Below are 20601 nucleotides of genomic sequence, written 5' to 3' on the forward strand. Positions count from 1 at the left end.
ACATAATAAAAAGGCAGAAAAAAAAATACATCAAAAAGATATTATTTTTTTCTTTATGTAAATTTGATGCTTTAAAAAAAAAAAAAAAGCAACAACTAAGCAAATAAAAAAACAACAACATGTAAAATAGAATAAATGAGACTGCATAGAGTTGATAAAGTAAGCTTACACTGTTACACTAGAAACAAACAGATAAGTTTAAAGTCAGGCCACTGATTTTAGAGATTTAATGTTATTTAATTAAGAGAATTCAAAACATAAATGAAAAAATTACAATGAGACTAATAAAGCTTAAACTGACCCCATGGTACCAAACACAGGATTTTTTTTTATAGTACTGGTAACTGAGGAAGGTTTATTACAGGCATGAGTTTGATCTTTTTGAAACTAATTCCTAAAAAAATGTTTTCCTAGGCAACTTCAAAACTACGGTACTTTGTCAACTATCCAGAGATTCAGGGGAATGAAATCTTAGACTATTTATAATTAAGGTCAATTTGAGAAAAATAGTAATTTCTTGATTTTGATTTTAAAACTGCTTTTTTCTATGACATATTTATTAAGTTTTTTTTTTCAGTTAAATTAAACTGATGCAAACAGTATTTACTTATTAACTTTGACTTACTGATTATCTATGATGAGTCTGGAATTATTATGTGTGCAGGATCTAAATTGTGGTGACCCATTCTGGTTATTGTAGTTGTTTTCAACTCTGAAGGAACATCTGAATCGTGCGGAAAAGGCAGTCCTAGCCCAGTTCCGGGTCGGCCATTGTCCAATTGGTGCTTACCTCGGATGATGGAAGGAGAACTACGACACACGGTGTCGCCATTGCATGGAGGACGATGAAACAATAGACCACATTCTTTATGAATGCAGAGTTCTGCACGAAGGACGATTGGGACAAGGCTTAGATAGAGAGAATACTGGTTCATGTACGACACAGAGGCTGTCCTTGTACGGGGACAAGGCAACCTTAAGACTCACTGCTCGCTTCCTCTCACATGCTCTAAGGGAGTAATTCTCAGCATGTTGTTCGTTGTCAATGGGGTTTCTGACTCGGTTATTGTAAAAATGTTTTACATGTTTCAGATGTTCCTTCAGAGTTGAAAACAACTACATTCTAGCTTGAACTTCCCACAAGAAGATGTGGGGTGGCAGCAGGCAGGGGTCTAACCTAGGATCATGGAGACCACCAAACAATAGTGTTTATGATTAATTGAGTAGACAAAGAAAGGATGGATTACTGGAGCTAAAAGAAGGCATAATTTAACAATAGACTACTTTGGGGTAAGTTTCCGTAGCTGCACCTACACTTTCTATGATCTTATGTATTGGTTTTCTCTAGACTGTTTTTGTTTTTTTGTTGGTCTCTATTACATACACAGTTTAGTTCATAATATAAAGATATTTATATTTAACTCAATATGAAAAAGTTTATGTTAATATGTATTACAAGTGCTATGCCCCTTTGCTTGGGTTTGAATTGCCCTCTGTGTCAAATGAGTTAGCCTTAGTCAAGATAGCAACATAATAAACAACATTCTTGAAAATGAACTCTATAAAACGAATATTTGTTCTAGTTTCTACTAGCCTTAATTAACAGTTGACTGTCTAGATTTTACTTTTCTGTTGAATGAAATTTAGATGTTTATTTATTTATTATTTTTCTTTGGTTTATCATAACATAAAGCTTGCTCAGTGCTCAGTTTAAGCTCTTTGGGGAACATGTGGGGAGAAGCAGTATTTGGGAGAAGATTTCCATGCTGTTTCCAACCCTTACTTAACCCTTTCTGCAACATAGCTCAAGCCAAATCTAAATTGAAAATTTATGAAAATGTGTGGTGCTTACTGGAATTCTAAATCCAGCCCCTTGAAAGGTAGCCAACTGGTGTATGCCCCTCAGCCCCACAGGGACTTTGTATAAATCTAACAACTAATTTTAATTTATCTTCATCAGATATGGAATGAGAGAGGCTATAGTGTTGATTAAATAAATATGTAGGTCTCAGCTGGGGCTGCACAGCCATGGGAAATACTGCATCTTGGGTCTTATTATAAAGGTAATTGTCTACATTTTATACTATACTATCTTTATAAGACATACTGTATAATAATACTTGTATATTTTTGGAAAAAGTGAAGATCTTTGTTTTTACCAGATCATATTGGATGTATCTGATAGTTGTCCAAGAGTTAAAGATTAGTTTCTTGTCATCAAAAGGCATCACTTATTCTATAGGGAATCATTGTAGAAATGATATAAAAAGTATTCTGACTTCTAATGTATATTGACATTTTTTCTCAAGTGATCATAAGGACAATCTTCTATAGCTTTTAAACTTATCAAAATATTTTTTGAATATATAATAAACCAGATGGTTCATAAATAAATTGATTATTGAAATTCAACAGATTGTATATTTAGGGTCATATTTTCCAAATCATTTTTGTTTTTGAAATTATTAGTTCTGTTAGAAGGCCTGCATACAACATTTACCAGACATCTTTGTTATCTCTCTATTTGCAGACTTTGAGAAATGCATTAGATTTAAACTTACTTTAGACTTAGGTCCTCCCGCGCCGTTCGGCGCATTGGGCGGCAAGCTGTCTCCATAAAGATCTGTCATTGGCAATGTCTGAAGCCTCCTCCCACCTGGTGTGTCGAGTTTGCCGTTTCTGTAGCAATAGTGGTTTTACAGGGTGGGGTCGCTAGCCCCACGCCAAACCCTCCTCCTTTTTCACCCGGGCTTGGGATTTAAATGGCTTTTAAAAATATTTTAATTATAGCACATGATGAAGGATGGGATATTGCTCATGACATTTTAAAAGATAAAAAAAAAATGAGCTAAATCTGTTTATGTTATTGGGTATGTTGGTTAAGTTTTTTACTCCCCAAAGCTAGTGATGATGAGATAGAAACAGATAAAAAGACAACACCACATAATTATTTTCAATTTTCCCTAATGCCATTAGAGAGTGGAATGGGATGCCTCAATCAGCCAGGAAAACCAATGACTTAGTAGAGTTGAAGTAACTTATTAACATGCATGACTTGATTGATCATGAAATGCATAGGACATAATTATATTCTATTTTGAAGTAATGCCTGTAATCTAGAAGATATGAAGATTGTGTTTGTCCTGTTCTTTTTGGTCTTCCTCTGTGCCTTGTGTCTGTGGGTTCCCATCTGAAGCCTGAATAGCTCTTTTGTTGGCATTTTTATTTTAGGTGTAACTTGTGTATTGTTCACTATTTATTAAGTTTTGAAAGTGGCTGAGTTTGGAAAGACCTAATCAACTTCCTAACAAACAACTCTGCTAGCTTGTAGACATCTAGGTGAACATATAAGGATATCTAGCATGTAATAAATTCTATGAAACTTTTAAAAGAATAAGTATATTATTATGAGGTTGTTTTTAGAATAAAGGCATATATTAATATATTTAAATAGTTTGTACATTTTGGAAAGTGTTATGCAAAAGGGATTCTGTTCACAGCTGCCATTATCCAAGGACATATGATTCTCTGGAGGCTTACATCACTGGAAAAAGTCTTTGGGCCCCTGAAGATTACAGTACATGTAATGCTGCAAAAGGAGGAGGATGCTGGGCCAGGGTAAACACTCCATAACATAATGACATAGTGAATGAAATAACATTTTATTTTAGTGTATAATAGTTGTAATTTTAGTCTAAAATATTTAAATAAATGTTACAGTATAAGCCAGTTCCTAAATTAGCTTGTCACAATGCACATTCAGCCAAAGTTAAAAATTCTTGAATAAAGTTATCTCTATTGTACTTAAGCTAGCTATATCCTGTATAGTCAAAAGATTGGCAGCAATTCTCTCTGCAAATGATGATGTGCTGATTCATAATGGAACATTTGATTTTTTAATGGGGGGGGGGGGAGGACTTGCTAAGTGGTTAAGTGCAACTGCTTTTAAGCTAGAGTTTTCAGGTTCAAATCTTGGTGAAGATTGTTTTTGAATTTCAGGATCTTAGAGTGCCTCAAGTCCATGCAATTCTAATGACATTAGTTGGGGAAGTAAAGAAGGTTTATCATTGTGCTGGCCATATCATGATACCTTTATAACTGTAGGCCACTGAAACAGATGACATTTACATCATCTGCCCTATAGATTCATCATCATCATCACTCCTTTGAGTTCCTTATGGAACATAGGGCCTTGACAAAAACTCGCCACTCTCCACGGTCTCTTGCTAGCTTTTTGATGGTGTCCCAGCTCTTCCCGGTCTTCTCTGCTTCTTCAAGTACACTGCGTCGCCATGTTCTTTTTGGTCTTCCTTTGCGTCTTGTTCCCTGGGGGTTCCACTCTAAGGCCTGCCTAGCTCTGTTGCTGGTATCTTTTCTAAGGGTGTGACCAATCCATCTCCACTTCCTCTCTAAGATCTGCACTTCTATATTTTTCTGTCCACTCATCTCCCACAGTTTGGTGTTTTCTACTTTGTCATACCAGTGTATTTTTAGGATATTTCTCAGGCATCTGTTGATGAAGGTCTGTATTTTTTTTGTTGTGGCTTCAGTTGTTCTCCATGTTTCAGAACCATACAGTAGGACAGCCTTGACATTAGAGTTAAAGATTCTTAGTTTAGTCTTGTTTGAGATGTAAGGAGATTTCCAGGTTGGTTTTAGCTGTGTAAATGTCTGACATGCTAGATTTATACGGCGTTTAATGTCTTCATCTGTTCCACCTGATATACTGACTGCACTCCCAAGGTATATAAAATTTTCTATTTGGTCTATTGTCTGAGAATTCAATACTATGTCTCCACTTTGTTTATTGTTTACTTTAAGTACTTTAGTTTTTTGGTGGTTTATTTTGAGGCCTACTCTTTTTCCTACTTCGCTTAAAGCTGTGACCTTTACTTGCATATCCTGTAGTCTGTGTGATAATAGGGCTATGTCATCAGCGAATTCCAGATCTTCCAGCTTTTGTATGAGAGTCCATTGGATTCCTTTCCCTGCTTTAGAGTAGGCTTCTTTTGTGACCCAATCCAGTACTAGAAGGAACAGGAGTGGTGAAAGAAGACATCCCTGTTTGACTCCTGTTGTGACTGGAAATTCCTCTGACAGCTTGCCACAGTGGGTTACTTAGCAGGTGAAACCATCATAAAGATTCTTGATTATGGTTATTATTTTATTGGGGATCCCATAATGTCTCATTACAGTCCAAATAGATTCTCTGTCGACACTATCAAAAGCTTTTTCAAAGTCAACAAAAGTTGCATAGAGAGGAGATTGCCATTCGACACATTGTTCTACAATTATCCTGAGTGTAGCTATTTGGTCAGCACAAGATCTCCCTTTTCTGAATCCGGCCTGTTCTTCCCTTAGGTGTTCATTACATGCTCCCTTTATTCTGTTTAGTAGGATTCTGCTAAAAATCTTGCTTGGTACTGACAGCAAAGTGATGCCTCGCCATTTCTCACATTGTGATAGATCTCCACTCTGGTATTTTTATTAGCAAGCCCTATAGATTGCAAGTTTTAAAAGGCATTCTTATTACATTTTAATCCGCAACTATTCTAAAAATTATAATCATTTTTTCAGACATTTTTTCTTTTCTGAGCCACTAAATTGATGATTATGTTAAATCAACAATTGATTTTAAAATAATATTTCTGATTTACTTTGATGCAAGAAAAGGCTAATATTATAAGCAATACTTACTATAGTCAAATTATGCACTTTTATAAAGTATGCTAAGCAGGCTTAAACAAAGCATAAAAAAAGAATATTTGCTATTGATCTTTTAGAAAATGGGGCTATAGAATATACAACTATCTATTTGTTATAATTTTAATGAAGGTTTTTTTGTTTTTACATTTTATCCTCAAATTTAAATCAAAACTATGTCAATAGCTATATGTCTTCATAAGTTATAACTAATTTAACATGTATTTATCTTTGGAATGTTTGTAAATTGTTTTACATGTTTCGGATGTCCCTTCAGAGTTGAAGATAGTTTACTTCCTAGTCCAAACCTCACGCAGGGTGATGGGGGATGGGAGCAGGCAGGGTTTGAACTAGAGACCATCGATAAATCCGATCGACAGTCCAGCGCGCAAACTGCACGACCTGGCAGTCAGGATCGTTATCTGGGTAACTATTGTCTGATAAATTGAAATAATGATTAAGTCTAGAAGAAGTAAAACTATGGCATGCATCCTGAACTATCTATTCACCTAAATTAATTCCACTAACTTCGATAGTAAAGCAGTTTACTTGCTATGTTGTGAGTCTTTTTTTTTTTAAAAGATAAAAAAAAATGAAACATTTGTTGGTGCTTCTGCTCTGACACTGAAAATAAAGTAGGTCTGTTGAAGTTAATGAATAATAAAAACAAAGAAGAATATCCAGATTATACATGATTACATTTTGTAGTGTCATTCAATAAGGAAATCTACTTGAATTGTAAGCATGTTTCTAACCCTAAATATTTACTATATAAATAAATTATGGCTTTCATATAGTGCTACTTTCATGCTTATAGCATGCTCAGAGCACTATAGTCGAATCTCATTTGTGGACCAGTGGGAGTAGGTTTTCTAACTGCCTTAAAGCACTCAGTAAACACAACTCAACTCGAGTTGTGTGTCGAACCTCTTGCCCCCTTCATAGGCAGCCAAGCTAAGCCAAGTTCAAGCGTAGTTGGCCTCTTGACCACGCTTCCTACTAGGCTCGATTGGTTACCTTGGTTGTGGAAAAGGAAATATTTAAAGTTCTTGAAGTGTTCAGTATCCTCATTTTGTAATTAAACCTGATGCATGATGGACATTAATATTTTTACTTTATATTTTCATATGTTTCCAACTGTGAATTGCCTCTTACTTTAAAATTTAGCTCTAGCTGGATAACTTTGTGCAATAGAAAAATTATGTTTAGATTTTGGAAATTATAATTTATGTGCTACATCTTAAATTCACTATATACTTGTAGAACTATTGCTTGGAATCTAATTGCAAGTTTCTACTGTCGACTGTCATACTAGATATGGTCTTATGACTGCATTAGAACCGAAACTATAATGGAATCTAATTGCAAGTTTCTACTGTCGACTGTCATACTAGATATGGTCTTATGACTGCATTAGAACCGAAACTATAATGTTTGCCCCCCCCCCCCTCCCTTCATATGGAAAGCAGGTAAATCTTTCATTTAGAGCCAAATTATATAACCCTTACCGTATTTATACAATAAAAGTGTACTGAGCATGTTATAGTAGAAAGAAGACACATTATAGAAATCTTATACATAAGAATTTGGATACCAAGAAAAAAAATCTTTTCTCTAGTGAAACTAGATCTGTATGGATAATGGTTTGCTTTTAATCTTTAACAATACAGCCAATCAACCTTACTGGTACATCTGGTAACAGGTACATCTCTTATGGCTAAAATGACCAGTGTGTGTGTTTTGTATCAAGGATATGCATGTTGTTGGTTTTGAAAAATTGTTTGATGTGACTGCCAAGGCTTTTTACAAATCTTTTGTATGTGTGTATGTGGTTTTTTTTTATATTTTTTTAAATTTTGTATTGTAATCGGAATTCTTAAATGGTGGGAAAAAAATGTAAACCACTATTTTGACTGTCAAAAACAGTAAACCTAAAAAAAAATGAATTTTGTAGTTTTAAACAAATTGAATCACACTTATAACATATATAAAATATAGATTTATAACATATTGAATCACACTTATAATACATACAGGCTGGCTGCCTGGTCGTGTGGTATATTGTTTGGACTTCTCAATGGTCCTGGGTTAATACCCTGCCTGCTGTCATCCTTCTGGAAGTTAGGACTAGGAAGTAAATTATCTTCAACTCTGAAGGAACAACTAAAATATGTGAAACATTTTACAAACATTTTTTTGTCTTCCTTTCTCAGCACATACAACTCAATTTACTTCTATTGGCTGGAAATATTTAAAGCATGACAGTGGCGTAGGTAAATTACCAAATAGTGGATCTTATGTTGGATTGATCAGCCCTGATGAACTGACCTGACCATTGTAATTGAAACCATAGTGAGTAATAATTTCTTAAAAGCACTCTTCTTACCTCCCTCCCCTCCCCTTAAGATTCTAAAGAAAAAATTGGTCAGCATGTTACATTACTAGACTGTAAGACTCTTTATGACATATCTGTCAGACATACCTACAGGTTGGAAAACCTATCTATTTGACATACCTAGATGACATATTAACTCTGATTAATAAAAGAAAAAAGTTTTTCAGACACAATCACTTTATTTCTATTTCAGACTCATGACCACTCTATCTGTATAGGTCCTGGTATACCCTGGGATGATGTTCACCCACAACTTTTAACTTGAAATCTTAAAGGAAGTTTTGTAAGTATATTTCATTAGATTCTTCTGCTTAAAATAAAGAAAAAGTTAAAGACTGCTATTGCATGAGGCTTGTATTTAAAAAAAAAAAAGAAAATATAATTACTGACAAATGAATTCAAAAGTTTGATGTCAGCTGGCAGAGTTCTAAACCTAAAAAAGAAACACCAACTTGAAAAAATTACTCTGGAATCCTCGATACACTATAATGAATCTCCACCCTGGGACGAAAGCCCTCTTCCTACTATAAGGGACCATTTTGAAAACATAAAAAGAAAATCTGATTACAGACCAACAGAGCTCAAGGAAATAGTGAACTGTTTTCTACATACCAATTACCCTAGCAATCAGTGGATCAGAGTTTACACGGATGGCTCATCCCATAAAGCCACCACAAACGGAGGAGCTGGAATACTTATCGAATGGCCAGATGGAGAAAAACAAGAAAAATCCATTGCAACTGGAGAGCTCTCTGACAGTCACAGAGCAGAAAGGGAAGCACTAGCTGCTACCATGCTAGCAAATCATCCAAGTTCCCCTCACAGTCAGATTGTCTTTCTAACAGACGCGAAAACAACCCTCCAAAGCTTGCAAAACTCTGATTCCCCTTATATTAAAAACCTCAGAACAGCACTTACAAAGCTCAACAACAACAGCAAAAAAACTGTTATTCAATGGATACCAGCTCACATACAACTAGCAGGAAATGAGAAGGCTGACACACTCGCCAAGAGTGGGAGAACAAACTCACAAGTAAACTCTGCACTCTATCCAGAAGAAATGAAGAAATTAATTGTAGATAAAATAAATGAGAAATGAACGAGCTCCCATCCAAATCACAAGAAAGATGATGTTTACTATAAGCTATCCCGACAAGACCAACGTCTAATCTTTCGACTCAGGACCGGACACAACAGAATGCGACAACACATGTTCCGGAAGCTCAAAATTGGAACCAGTGAAATCTGCCCATGTGGAGTATCACCAGAAAATGCCGACCACGTCCTCCAAAACTGCTCTCTCTACCAAGAGGCCCGTATAAGACATTGGCCCCAAATCACCCCAATAGAAAGAAAACTATATGGAGAGCTCCCTGATTTGGAAACCACTGCGCAGTTCATCTCATGTATTGGTCTAGTCATATGAACACTCCAACGTAACAATGAGAACGATGAAGAAGAAGAAGAAGCTGGCAGAGTATGAACCTGGCACCATTGTGTAAGATAATCCAGTGTGCATACTGCACAACCAGGCAGCCATCCAGTCTTAAAAAGAATGTATTAATTAATCATTTTATTTAGTTTTAAATTAGACTGTTTTATGTTTTATTTGTATCTCTTTTCTATGGACTTTCTTTTGTTTTAACTATATTTTATTACCAGTTATATAAATTTAGTAGAATGTTTGCAGCTAAATATCACTACCATTGTTATCTTTAGGCTAAACTAACAAGCATGAATGTCTGGTACAGTAAGATAGGGTTAATGGTCAACCTGACATTATGGTTCATTCATTGGGACAGCTAATGGTGAGTCAATTCTATTTTTAAATATTAAATTAATCTGATGAATTCCTTTGACTCTTTTTGTATTAAGTATCAAACTTGGCAGTGAAACAAAGAGCAAGGAAAAGAAGCATAACTTAATTTATTTAGGTGATAGAGTAGCAGAGTAGGCCTAAAGTGTCTAATGCAGAACATTCTCAGCAATGTATTCATATCTTGTACCTTTGCTGAAATGTTAACAGACAGACATTTAAAGAAGGGAATCCACCTGGGAAATAGTTTAAAGAGTGTTGGTAGACAAAAAGATTTTAAAAAAATAACCATAGACTTGCAATGAAAAAAAAAAGAGCCTACTGCTGTGCCACACCAGATGGTTAAAAGAAAGACTTAGCAAAAGAAAATCTGGAGATGCTTTAGTAATAAATAAGTCAGCACTTTAATATTGTATTCATATATATATATTCATATTATCACATTCCATCTTTCACAGTTTGTGTCTGACCTAGCAGTTCTCAAGTTAGGGCTTGATGAAGTCTACAAACTGACCATTATATCTACTGGACAAAAAGGATCATATTCTGACCCCCTCCCTCCCAACCATTTCGTCTGCCTTATCTTGATGACTTTGAAGGTATACAATTTTTGAGAAAAAAATCAAAAAAAAAAAAAAATTAAAAATGGAGGCGCCATGGTTAAACAGTAAAGCGCTTGGCTTCCAAACCGTGGGTCCTAGGTACAAATCCTGGTGAAGACTAAGATTTTTAATTTCTGGATCTTTGGGCGCCTCTGAGTCCACACAGCTCTAATGGGTACCTGATATTAGTTGGGGAAAAGTAAACTGTGGTTGGTCATTGTGCTGGCCACATGACACCCTTGTTAACCGTAGGCCACAGAAACAGATAACCTTTATATCATCTGCCATCTCTTATGTCATGAAAAAAATTGTTAGAAGAGTTTATGACATTATGCTGATGTCACATGTTGATAGATGAATTCCCAAAACTTTTATGTACATAGAGCTGTTGAAAAAGGCAATTAGAGTTGAACTTAGTCCAACATAATTATTCCTTGAATGAAATTGGCTTTTCATTGTGAATATTTTTGTCCATTGCCACTGCAGAGAACCAAAAATGTAATGAAACTCCTGCAATTTTAAAACTAACCTATTAAAATACTTTCTGTTAGTAAACTGAGTTTGAGAAAACATTATATAAAATGAATTAGACTGATACTTAAAAAAACTAAGCTTACTCTGTGTTGCTCAGAATCCTAAACATTTCTCTTTGAAACTTTTTGGAAGGAATCTTTTAATGATTAAAGCTGTGGTAAATAAATAAGATGTAATTATTTTTATTTTTTTAGGGTACAAATGCACTTGGAGCTTTTGATGGTGTTCTGTTCAATGCAACAATTCCCACATCTCCAGCAGCTGGCTTTGCAGCTATTGGCGCAGACAGCTATGGCTTGGATGATTTTGATAATTATCTGCTTCCGCTCTTCAAAACTCAAACGCGCGTCTGCCATGTTGCAGTTAATTCCTTGCCACTCTGGTACTGTGTGTGGTACAGAACCACCTTCACATTTATTTTTCTAATTAGACATTAAGCTTTCCATGTGCTGAAATTTAGCAGCAAATTGTCTATGACAGTTCAAAGTGTGTATACATTTTTTTGGACGCACCCTGTATATATATTGTATTCAGTGATTTTTTACCATTTTCTAATATTAGTTTGTTAGCTCAATAACTATTAACCTTTTAGATTGTTATCTTTCGTAATGTTAAGACTAGAAAACAAGATCTCAAAATTATATTTAGGACGATGATTACAATTACTTAGTCAATTACTTAGATAAAATAATTATAAAACAAAAGTTATATAAAGACATAATTATACAATGTTTATGTTTTGTATGTTCATAAAAATGTGTATAGCAGTGTTATGGAGTGTGGGTGTTTCCAAGGTAACGTTGAGAAATTAGCGATTGGTTGGCGGATATGCAGTGAGGATGGTGAAATTACAAAAATGGTCTAGTGTAATGCAAATTACCCAGGGATCTGAAACTGTACAGACAGGTTTTTTGTAGTGAGTTAGATTTTGTTTAAAATACCATTTTATATTATTGCTACTAGATTTATTTCATTTCATCTAGGTTAGTATTAGGGTTAGTGTTATGTTGTAATAAAAGTTATATTTAGTTTTGTTTCAAAAAAGAAGTTTTTTCAAGTTTCACAATTAAATATATATATATATATCCAAGCAGTAGTTCTCACCAAACTTTCATACACTGGCAGAACTACCTTAAAAAAATGTTCTGCTGGAGGCTGGTGTGGGTAGTATAGAAGAAATACTTATTCAACAGCTGTGATGGGTTGGAAAATTATCCCACATGGGGGGCGACTGCATGCCAAATGGTATCTTCAAGGATGGCGTAACGGGGTACTCCTGTAAGCACTATAAAGATTAACTCAGGCACCTTTTTGCCATAGAGGAAAGTAGGTTGTAATAGGGTTTATGAAAACACTGCACTCATCTTTTATCTTCAGCATCATTATTATTATTAAACCATTACTCAAATTTTGCTTTGTTATTTTGCCATGTAGCGATTTACTGCTGCTGGGGTGAACAATGCTTAAAAAAATAAAAATATGCTGTGTTTTTACTTTGGCCCAGCGGTGGCTCCCACATTTATGTCTTTTGTATTTTTCTTTACCAGTTCTGTTACTATGCAAATGCAAAAAAAAAAAAATGCAAGTTGTTGCACTATTGATATTTTTTATACTAATTTTTTATTTATATTATTAATTATTTATTATTATCTAAGCATCTGTTTGTATTTGAGCTGGGTAATGAATATAGATTCTTAAATTTAATTGTTGTTTGTTGCTTTACTCACTTTTAAACTGTGACCATGTAAATTTTGTCTAGCAGGAGAATGGTAATGTCTTAGTGTTAATGATTAGATTGAGAATGGTAATGTCTTAGTGTCAATGATAACAGTGAGAATGGTAATGTCTTAGTGTCAATGATAACAGTGAGAATGGTAATGTCTTAGTGTTATTGATTAGATTGATAATGGTAATGTCTTAGTGTCAATGATTACATTGAGAATAGTAATGTCTTAGTGCCAATGATAACACTGAGACAATCATTACATTGAGAATAGTAATGTCTTAGTGCCAATGATAACACTGAGACAATCATTAGATTGAGGATGGTAATGTCTTAGTGTCAATGGTGTAACAATATGATTAGAGTGAGATGCACGAGATGATTTCAGTTCACGTGAAAATGGGTCTTACACATTGTCAAGCAAAGAGGTACCATTTTTGATCACATGATCACATTTTTTTAGTAAGTTAGCGCCATGATGTATCAAGAGACGTAGGTGTCTCTGTTTTATGAAATTGGATTAAATAATATGAGTACCTAATTGGAGATATTTCTATGGATGTAGTTTGTATTTGATGTGAAATAATTCGTGATGATATTTTATGGCTGAGATTGCCTACTTTCTGAACTATTATTTGATGTAATAAATATTTGTCTGCCAGAGAGGAGTTTGTAATTATTTTATCCATAATATGTGATGTGTTTAATTAAGAATACAAGAACACTACATCAAGGCCAGAAGAGGCCCTTATACCATTCAATCAACATTCACACCATTCAAGACGGTACAAATAGTTAGATTGAGAATGGTAATGTCTTAGTGTCAATGATTATATTGAGAATAGCAATGTCTTAGTGTCAATGATTATATTGAAAATGGTAATTTTTTAGTGTCAATGATTAGATTGAGAATGGTAATGTCTTAGTGTCAATGATTAGATTGAGAATGGTAATTTTTTAGTGTCAATGATTAGATTGAGAATGGTAATGTCTTAGTGTCAATGATTACATTGAGAATGGTAATGTCTTAGTGTCATTGATTACATTGAGAATGTTATGTCAATGATTAGATTGAGAATGGTAATGTCTTAGTGTCAATGATAAGATTGAGAATGGTAATGACTTAGTGTCAATGATTAGATTGAGAATGGTACTGTCTTAGTGTCAATGATTAGATTGAGAATGGTAATGTCTTAGTGTCAATGATTACATTGAGAATGGAAACATCTTAACCTCATTGATTACATTGAGAATGGTAATAACTTAGTGTCAATGATTACATTGAGAATGGTAATTTTTTAGTGTCAATGATTAGATTGAGAATGGTAATGTCTTAGTGTCAATGATTACATTGAAAATGGTAATGTCTTAGTGTCATTGATTACATTGAGAATGTTATGTCAATGATTAGATTGAGAATGGTAATGTCTTAGTGTCAATGATTAGATTGAGAATGGTAATGTCTTAGTGTCAATGATTACATTGAGAATGGAAGGTCTTAGTGTCAATGATTACTTTGAGAATGGTAATGTCATAGTGTCAATGATTACATTGAGAATGTTATGTCAATGATTAGATTAAGAATGCTAATTTTTTAGTGTCAATGATTACATTGAGAATGGTAATGTCTTAGTGTCGATGATTACATTGAGAATGGTAATGTCTTAGTGTCAATGATTAGATTGAGAATGGTAGTGTCTTAGTGTCAATGATTAGATTGAGAATGGTAATGTCTTAGTGTCAATGATTAGATTGAGAATGGTAATGCCATAGTGTCAATGGTAATGTCTTAGTGTCAATGATTAGATTGGTTGAGAATGGTAATGTCTTAGTGTCAATGATTAGATTGAGAATGGTAATGTCTAAGTGTCAATGATTAGATTGAGAATAGTAATGTCTTAGTGTCGATGATTACATTGAGAATGGTAATGCCTTAGTGTCAATGGTAATATCCTAGTGTCAATGATTAGATTGAGAATGGTAATGTCTTAGTGTCAATGATTATATTGAGAATAGCAATGTCTTAGTGTCAATGATTATATTGAAAATGGTAATTTTTTAGTGTCAATGATTAGATTGAGAATGGTAATGTCTTAGTGTCAATGATTATATTGAGAATAGCAATGTCTTAGTGTCAATGATTATATTGAAAATGGTAATTTTTTAGTGTCAATGATTAGATTGAGAATGGTAATGTCTTAGTGTCAATGATTAGATTGAGAATGGTAATTTTTTAGTGTCAATGATTAGATTGAGAATGGTAATGTCTTAGTGTCAATGATTACATTGAGAATGGTAATGTCTTAGTATCATTGATTACATTGAGAATGTTATGTCAATGATTAGATTGAGAATGGTAATGTCTTAGTGTCAATGATAAGATTGAGAATGGTAATGACTTAGTGTCAATGATTAGATTGAGAATGGTACTGTCTTAGTGTCAATGATTAGATTGAGAATGGTAATGTCTTAGTGTCAATGATTACATTGAGAATGGAAACATCTTAACCTCATTGATTACATTGAGAATGGTAATAACTTAGTGTCAATGATTACATTGAGAATGGTAATTTTTTAGTGTCAATGATTAGATTGAGAATGGTAATGTCTTAGTGTCAATGATTACATTGAAAATGGTAATGTCTTAGTGTCATTGATTACATTGAGAATGTTATGTCAATGATTAGATTGAGAATGGTAATGTCTTAGTGTCAATGATTAGATTGAGAATGGTAATGTCTTAGTGTCAATGATTACATTGAGAATGGAAGGTCTTAGTGTCAATGATTACTTTGAGAATGGTAATGTCATAGTGTCAATGATTACATTGAGAATGTTATGTCAATGATTAGATTAAGAATGCTAATTTTTTAGTGTCAATGATTACATTGAGAATGGTAATGTCTTAGTGTCGATGATTACATTGAGAATGGTAATGTCTTAGTGTCAATGATTACATTGAGAATGGCAATGTCTTAGTGTCGATGATTACATTGAGAATGGTAATGTTTTAGTGTCAATGATTAGATTGAGAATGGTAATGCCATAGTGTCAATGGTAATGTCTTAGTGTTAATGATTAGATTGGTTGAGAATGGTAATGTCTTAGTGTCAATGATTATATTGAGAAAGGTAATAAGGTAATTTCTAAGTGTCAATGATTAGATTGAGAATGGTAATGTCTTAGTGTCAAGATTACATTGAGAATGGTAATGCCTTAGTGTCAATGGTAATATCTTAGTGTCAATGATTAGATTGGGAATGATAATGACTTAGTGTTAATGATTAGATTGAGAATGGTAATGTCTTAGCGTCAATGATTAGGTTGAGAATGGTAGTGTCTTAGTGTCAATGATTAGATTGAGAATGGTAATGTCTTAGTGTCAATGATTACATTGAGAATGGTAATGCCTTAGTGTCAATGGTAATGTCTTAGTGTCAATGATTAGATTGGGAATGGTAATGTCTTAGTGTCGATGATTACATTGAGAATGGTAATGTCTTAGTGTCGATGATTACATTGAGAATGGTAATGTCTTAGTGTCAATGATTAGATTGAGAATGGTAATGTCTTAGTGTCAATGATTACATTGAGAATGGTAATGTCTTAGTGTCAATGATTACATTGAGAATGGTAATGTCTTAGTGTCATTGATTACATTGAGAATGTTATGTCAATGATTAGATTGAGAATGGTAATGTCTTAGTGTCAATGATTAGATTGAGAATGGTAATGACTTATTGTCAATGATTAGATTAAGAATGGAAGGTCTTAGTGTCAATGATTAGATTGGGAATGGTAATGACTTAGTTTCAATGATTAGATTGAGAATGGTAATGTCTTAGTGTCAATGATTAGATTGAGAATGGTAATGACTTATTGTCAATGATTAGATTAAGAATGGAAGGTCTTAGTGTCAATGATTAGATTGGGAATGGTAATGACTTAGTTTCAATGATTAGATTGAGAATGGTAATGTCTTAGTGTCGATGATTACATTGAGAATGGTAATGTCTTAGTGTCAATGATTACATTGAGAATGGTAATGTCTTAGTGTCATTGATTACATTGAGAATGTTATGTCAATGATTAGATTGGGAATGGTAATGTCTTAGTGTCAATGATTAGATTGAGAATGGTAATGTCTTAGTGTTGATGATTACATTGAGAATGGTAATGTCTTAGTGTTGATGATTACATTGAGAATGGTAATGTCTTAGTGTCAATGATTAGATTGAGAATGGTAATGTCTTAGTGTCAATGATTAGATTGAGAATGGTAATGCCATAGTGTCAATGGTAATGTCTTAGTGTCAATGATTAGATTGGTTGAGAATGGTAATGTCTTAGTGTCAATGATTAGATTGAGAATGGTAATGTCTAAGTGTCAATGATTAGATTGAGAATAGTAATGTCTTAGTGTCGATGATTACATTGAGAATGGTAATGCCTTAGTGTCAATGGTAATATCTTAGTGTCAATGATTAGATTGGGAATGATAATGACTTAGTGTCAATGATTAGATTGAGAATGGTAATGTCTTAGCGTCAATGATTAGATTGAGAATGGTAATGTCTTAGTGTCAATGATTAGATTGAGAATGGTAATGTCTTAGTGTCAATGATTAGATTGAGAATGGTAATGCCATAGTGTCAATGGTAATGTCTTAGTGTCAATGATTAGATTGGTTGAGAATGGTAATGTCTTAGTGTCAATGATTAGATTGAGAATGGTAATGTCTAAGTGTCAATGATTAGATTGAGAATAGTAATGTCTTAGTGTCGATGATTACATTGAGAATGGTAATGCCTTAGTGTCAATGGTAATATCCTAGTGTCAATGATTAGATTGAGAATGGTAATGTCTTAGTGTCAATGATTATATTGAGAATAGCAATGTCTTAGTGTCAATGATTATATTGAAAATGGTAATTTTTTAGTGTCAATGATTAGATTGAGAATGGTAATGTCTTAGTGTCAATGATTATATTGAGAATAGCAATGTCTTAGTGTCAATGATTATATTGAAAATGGTAATTTTTTAGTGTCAATGATTAGATTGAGAATGGTAATGTCTTAGTGTCATTGATTACATTGAGAATGTTATGTCAATGATTAGATTGAGAATGGTAATGTCTTAGTGTCAATGATTACATTGAGAATGGTAATGTCTTAGTGTCAATGATTAGATTGAGAATGGTAATGTCTTAGTGTCAATGATTACATTAAGAATGGAAACATCTTAACCTCATTGATTACATTGACAATGGTAATAACTTAGTGTCAATGATTACATTGAGAATGGTAATTTTTTAGTGTCAATGATTAGATTGAGAATGGTAATGTCTTAGTGTCAATGATTACATTGAAAATGGTAATGTCTTAGTGTCATTGATTACATTGAGAATGTTATGTCAATGATTAGATTGAGAATGGTAATGTCTTAGTGTCAATGATTAGATTGAGAATGGTAATGTCTTAGTGTCAATGATTAGATTGAGAATAGTAATGTCTTAGTGTCGATGATTACATTGAGAATGGTAATGCCTTAGTGTCAATGGTAATATCCTAGTGTCAATGATTAGATTGAGAATGGTAATGTCTTAGTGTCAATGATTATATTGAGAATAGCAATGTCTTAGTGTCAATGATTATATTGAAAATGGTAATTTTTTAGTGTCAATGATTAGATTGAGAATGGTAATGTCTTAGTGTCAATGATTATATTGAGAATAGCAATGTCTTAGTGTCAATGATTATATTGAAAATGGTAATTTTTTAGTGTCAATGATTAGATTGAGAATGGTAATGTCTTAGTGTCAATGATTAGATTGAGAATGGTAATTTTTTAGTGTCAATGATTAGATTGAGAATGGTAATGTCTTAGTGTCAATGATTACATTGAGAATGGTAATGTCTTAGTGTCAATGATTAGATTGAGAATGGTAATGTCTTAGTGTCAATGATTAGATTGAGAATGGTAATGTCTTAGTGTCAATGATTACATTGAGAATGGAAACATCTTAACCTCATTGATTAGATTGAGAATGGTAATTTTTTAGTGTCAATGATTAGATTGAGAATGGTAATGTCTTAGTGTCAATGATTAGATTGAGAATGGTAATGCCATAGTGTCAATGGTAATGTCTTAGTGTCAATGATTAGATTGGTTGAGAATGGTAATGTCTTAGTGTCAATGATTAGATTGAGAATGGTAATGTCTAAGTGTCAATGATTAGATTGAGAATAGTAATGTCTTAGTGTCGATGATTACATTGAGAATGGTAATGACTTAGTGTCAATGGTAATATCTTAGTGTCAATGATTAGATTGGGAATGATAATGACTTAGTGTCAATGATTAGATTGAGAATGGTAATGTCTTAGCGTCAATGATTAGATTGAGAATGGTAATGTCTTAGTGTCAATGATTAGATTGAGAATGGTAGTGTCTTAGTGTCAATGATTAGATTGAGAATGGTAATGTCTTAGTGTCAATGATTAGATTGAGAATGGTAATGCCATAGTGTCAATGGTAATGTCTTAGTGTCAATGATTAGATTGGTTGAGAATGGTAATGTCTTAGTGTCAATGATTAGATTGAGAATGGTAATGTCTAAGTGTCAATGATTAGATTGAGAATAGTAATGTCTTAGTGTCGATGATTACATTGAGAATGGTAATGCCTTAGTGTCAATGGTAATATCCTAGTGTCAATGATTAGATTGAGAATGGTAATGTCTTAGTGTCAATGATTATATTGAGAATAGCAATGTCTTAGTGTCAATGATTATATTGAAAATGGTAATTTTTTAGTGTCAATGATTAGATTGAGAATGGTAATGTCTTAGTGTCAATGATTATATTGAGAATAGCAATGTCTTAGTGTCAATGATTATATTGAAAATGGTAATTTTTTAGTGTCAATGATTAGATTGAGAATGGTAATGTCTTAGTGTCATTGATTACATTGAGAATGTTATGTCAATGATTAGATTGAGAATGGTAATGTCTTAGTGTCAATGATTACATTGAGAATGGTAATGTCTTAGTGTCAATGATTAGATTGAGAATGGTAATGTCTTAGTGTCAATGATTACATTGAGAATGGAAACATCTTAACCTCATTGATTACATTGAGAATGGTAATAACTTAGTGTCAATGATTACATTGAGAATGGTAATTTTTTAGTGTCAATGATTAGATTGAGAATGGTAATGTCTTAGTGTCAATGATTACATTGAAAATGGTAATGTCTTAGTGTCATTGATTACATTGAGAATGTTATGTCAATGATTAGATTGAGAATGGTAATGTCTTAGTGTCAATGATTAGATTGAGAATGGTAATGTCTTAGTGTCAATGATTAGATTGAGAATAGTAATGTCTTAGTGTCGATGATTACATTGAGAATGGTAATGCCTTAGTGTCAATGGTAATATCCTAGTGTCAATGATTAGATTGAGAATGGTAATGTCTTAGTGTCAATGATTATATTGAGAATAGCAATGTCTTAGTGTCAATGATTATATTGAAAATGGTAATTTTTTAGTGTCAATGATTAGATTGAGAATGGTAATGTCTTAGTGTCAATGATTATATTGAGAATAGCAATGTCTTAGTGTCAATGATTATATTGAAAATGGTAATTTTTTAGTGTCAATGATTAGATTGAGAATGGTAATGTCTTAGTGTCAATGATTAGATTGAGAATGGTAATTTTTTAGTGTCAATGATTAGATTGAGAATGGTAATGTCTTAGTGTCAATGATTACATTGAGAATGGTAATGTCTTAGTGTCAATGATTAGATTGAGAATGGTAATGTCTT

General features: G+C 33.2%; 1 long non-coding RNA gene across 2 annotated transcripts; it reads left to right on the top strand.

Annotated features, from left to right (window-relative positions):
* Nucleotides 1-101: 101 nt before the first annotated feature.
* LOC129926472 (uncharacterized) lies at nt 102-13436 on the top strand. 2 transcript variants are annotated; one of them, XR_008778148.1, is made up of 10 exons: nt 102-491; nt 1093-1290; nt 1961-2063; nt 3501-3618; nt 7917-8055; nt 8292-8381; nt 9818-9906; nt 10373-10513; nt 11245-11786; nt 11845-13436. It is a non-coding gene; the product is annotated as an uncharacterized LOC129926472 (long non-coding RNA). The 2 variants fall into 2 exon arrangements; XR_008778149.1 differs by lacking the exon at nt 1961-2063 and having other exon boundaries at nt 104-491.
* The last annotated feature ends 7165 nt before the right edge of the window (nt 13437-20601 follow it).

The sequence above is a fragment of the Biomphalaria glabrata genome, chromosome 5, assembly GCF_947242115.1.
Source record: "Biomphalaria glabrata chromosome 5, xgBioGlab47.1, whole genome shotgun sequence".
Classification (NCBI taxonomy): Eukaryota; Metazoa; Mollusca; class Gastropoda; family Planorbidae; genus Biomphalaria; species Biomphalaria glabrata.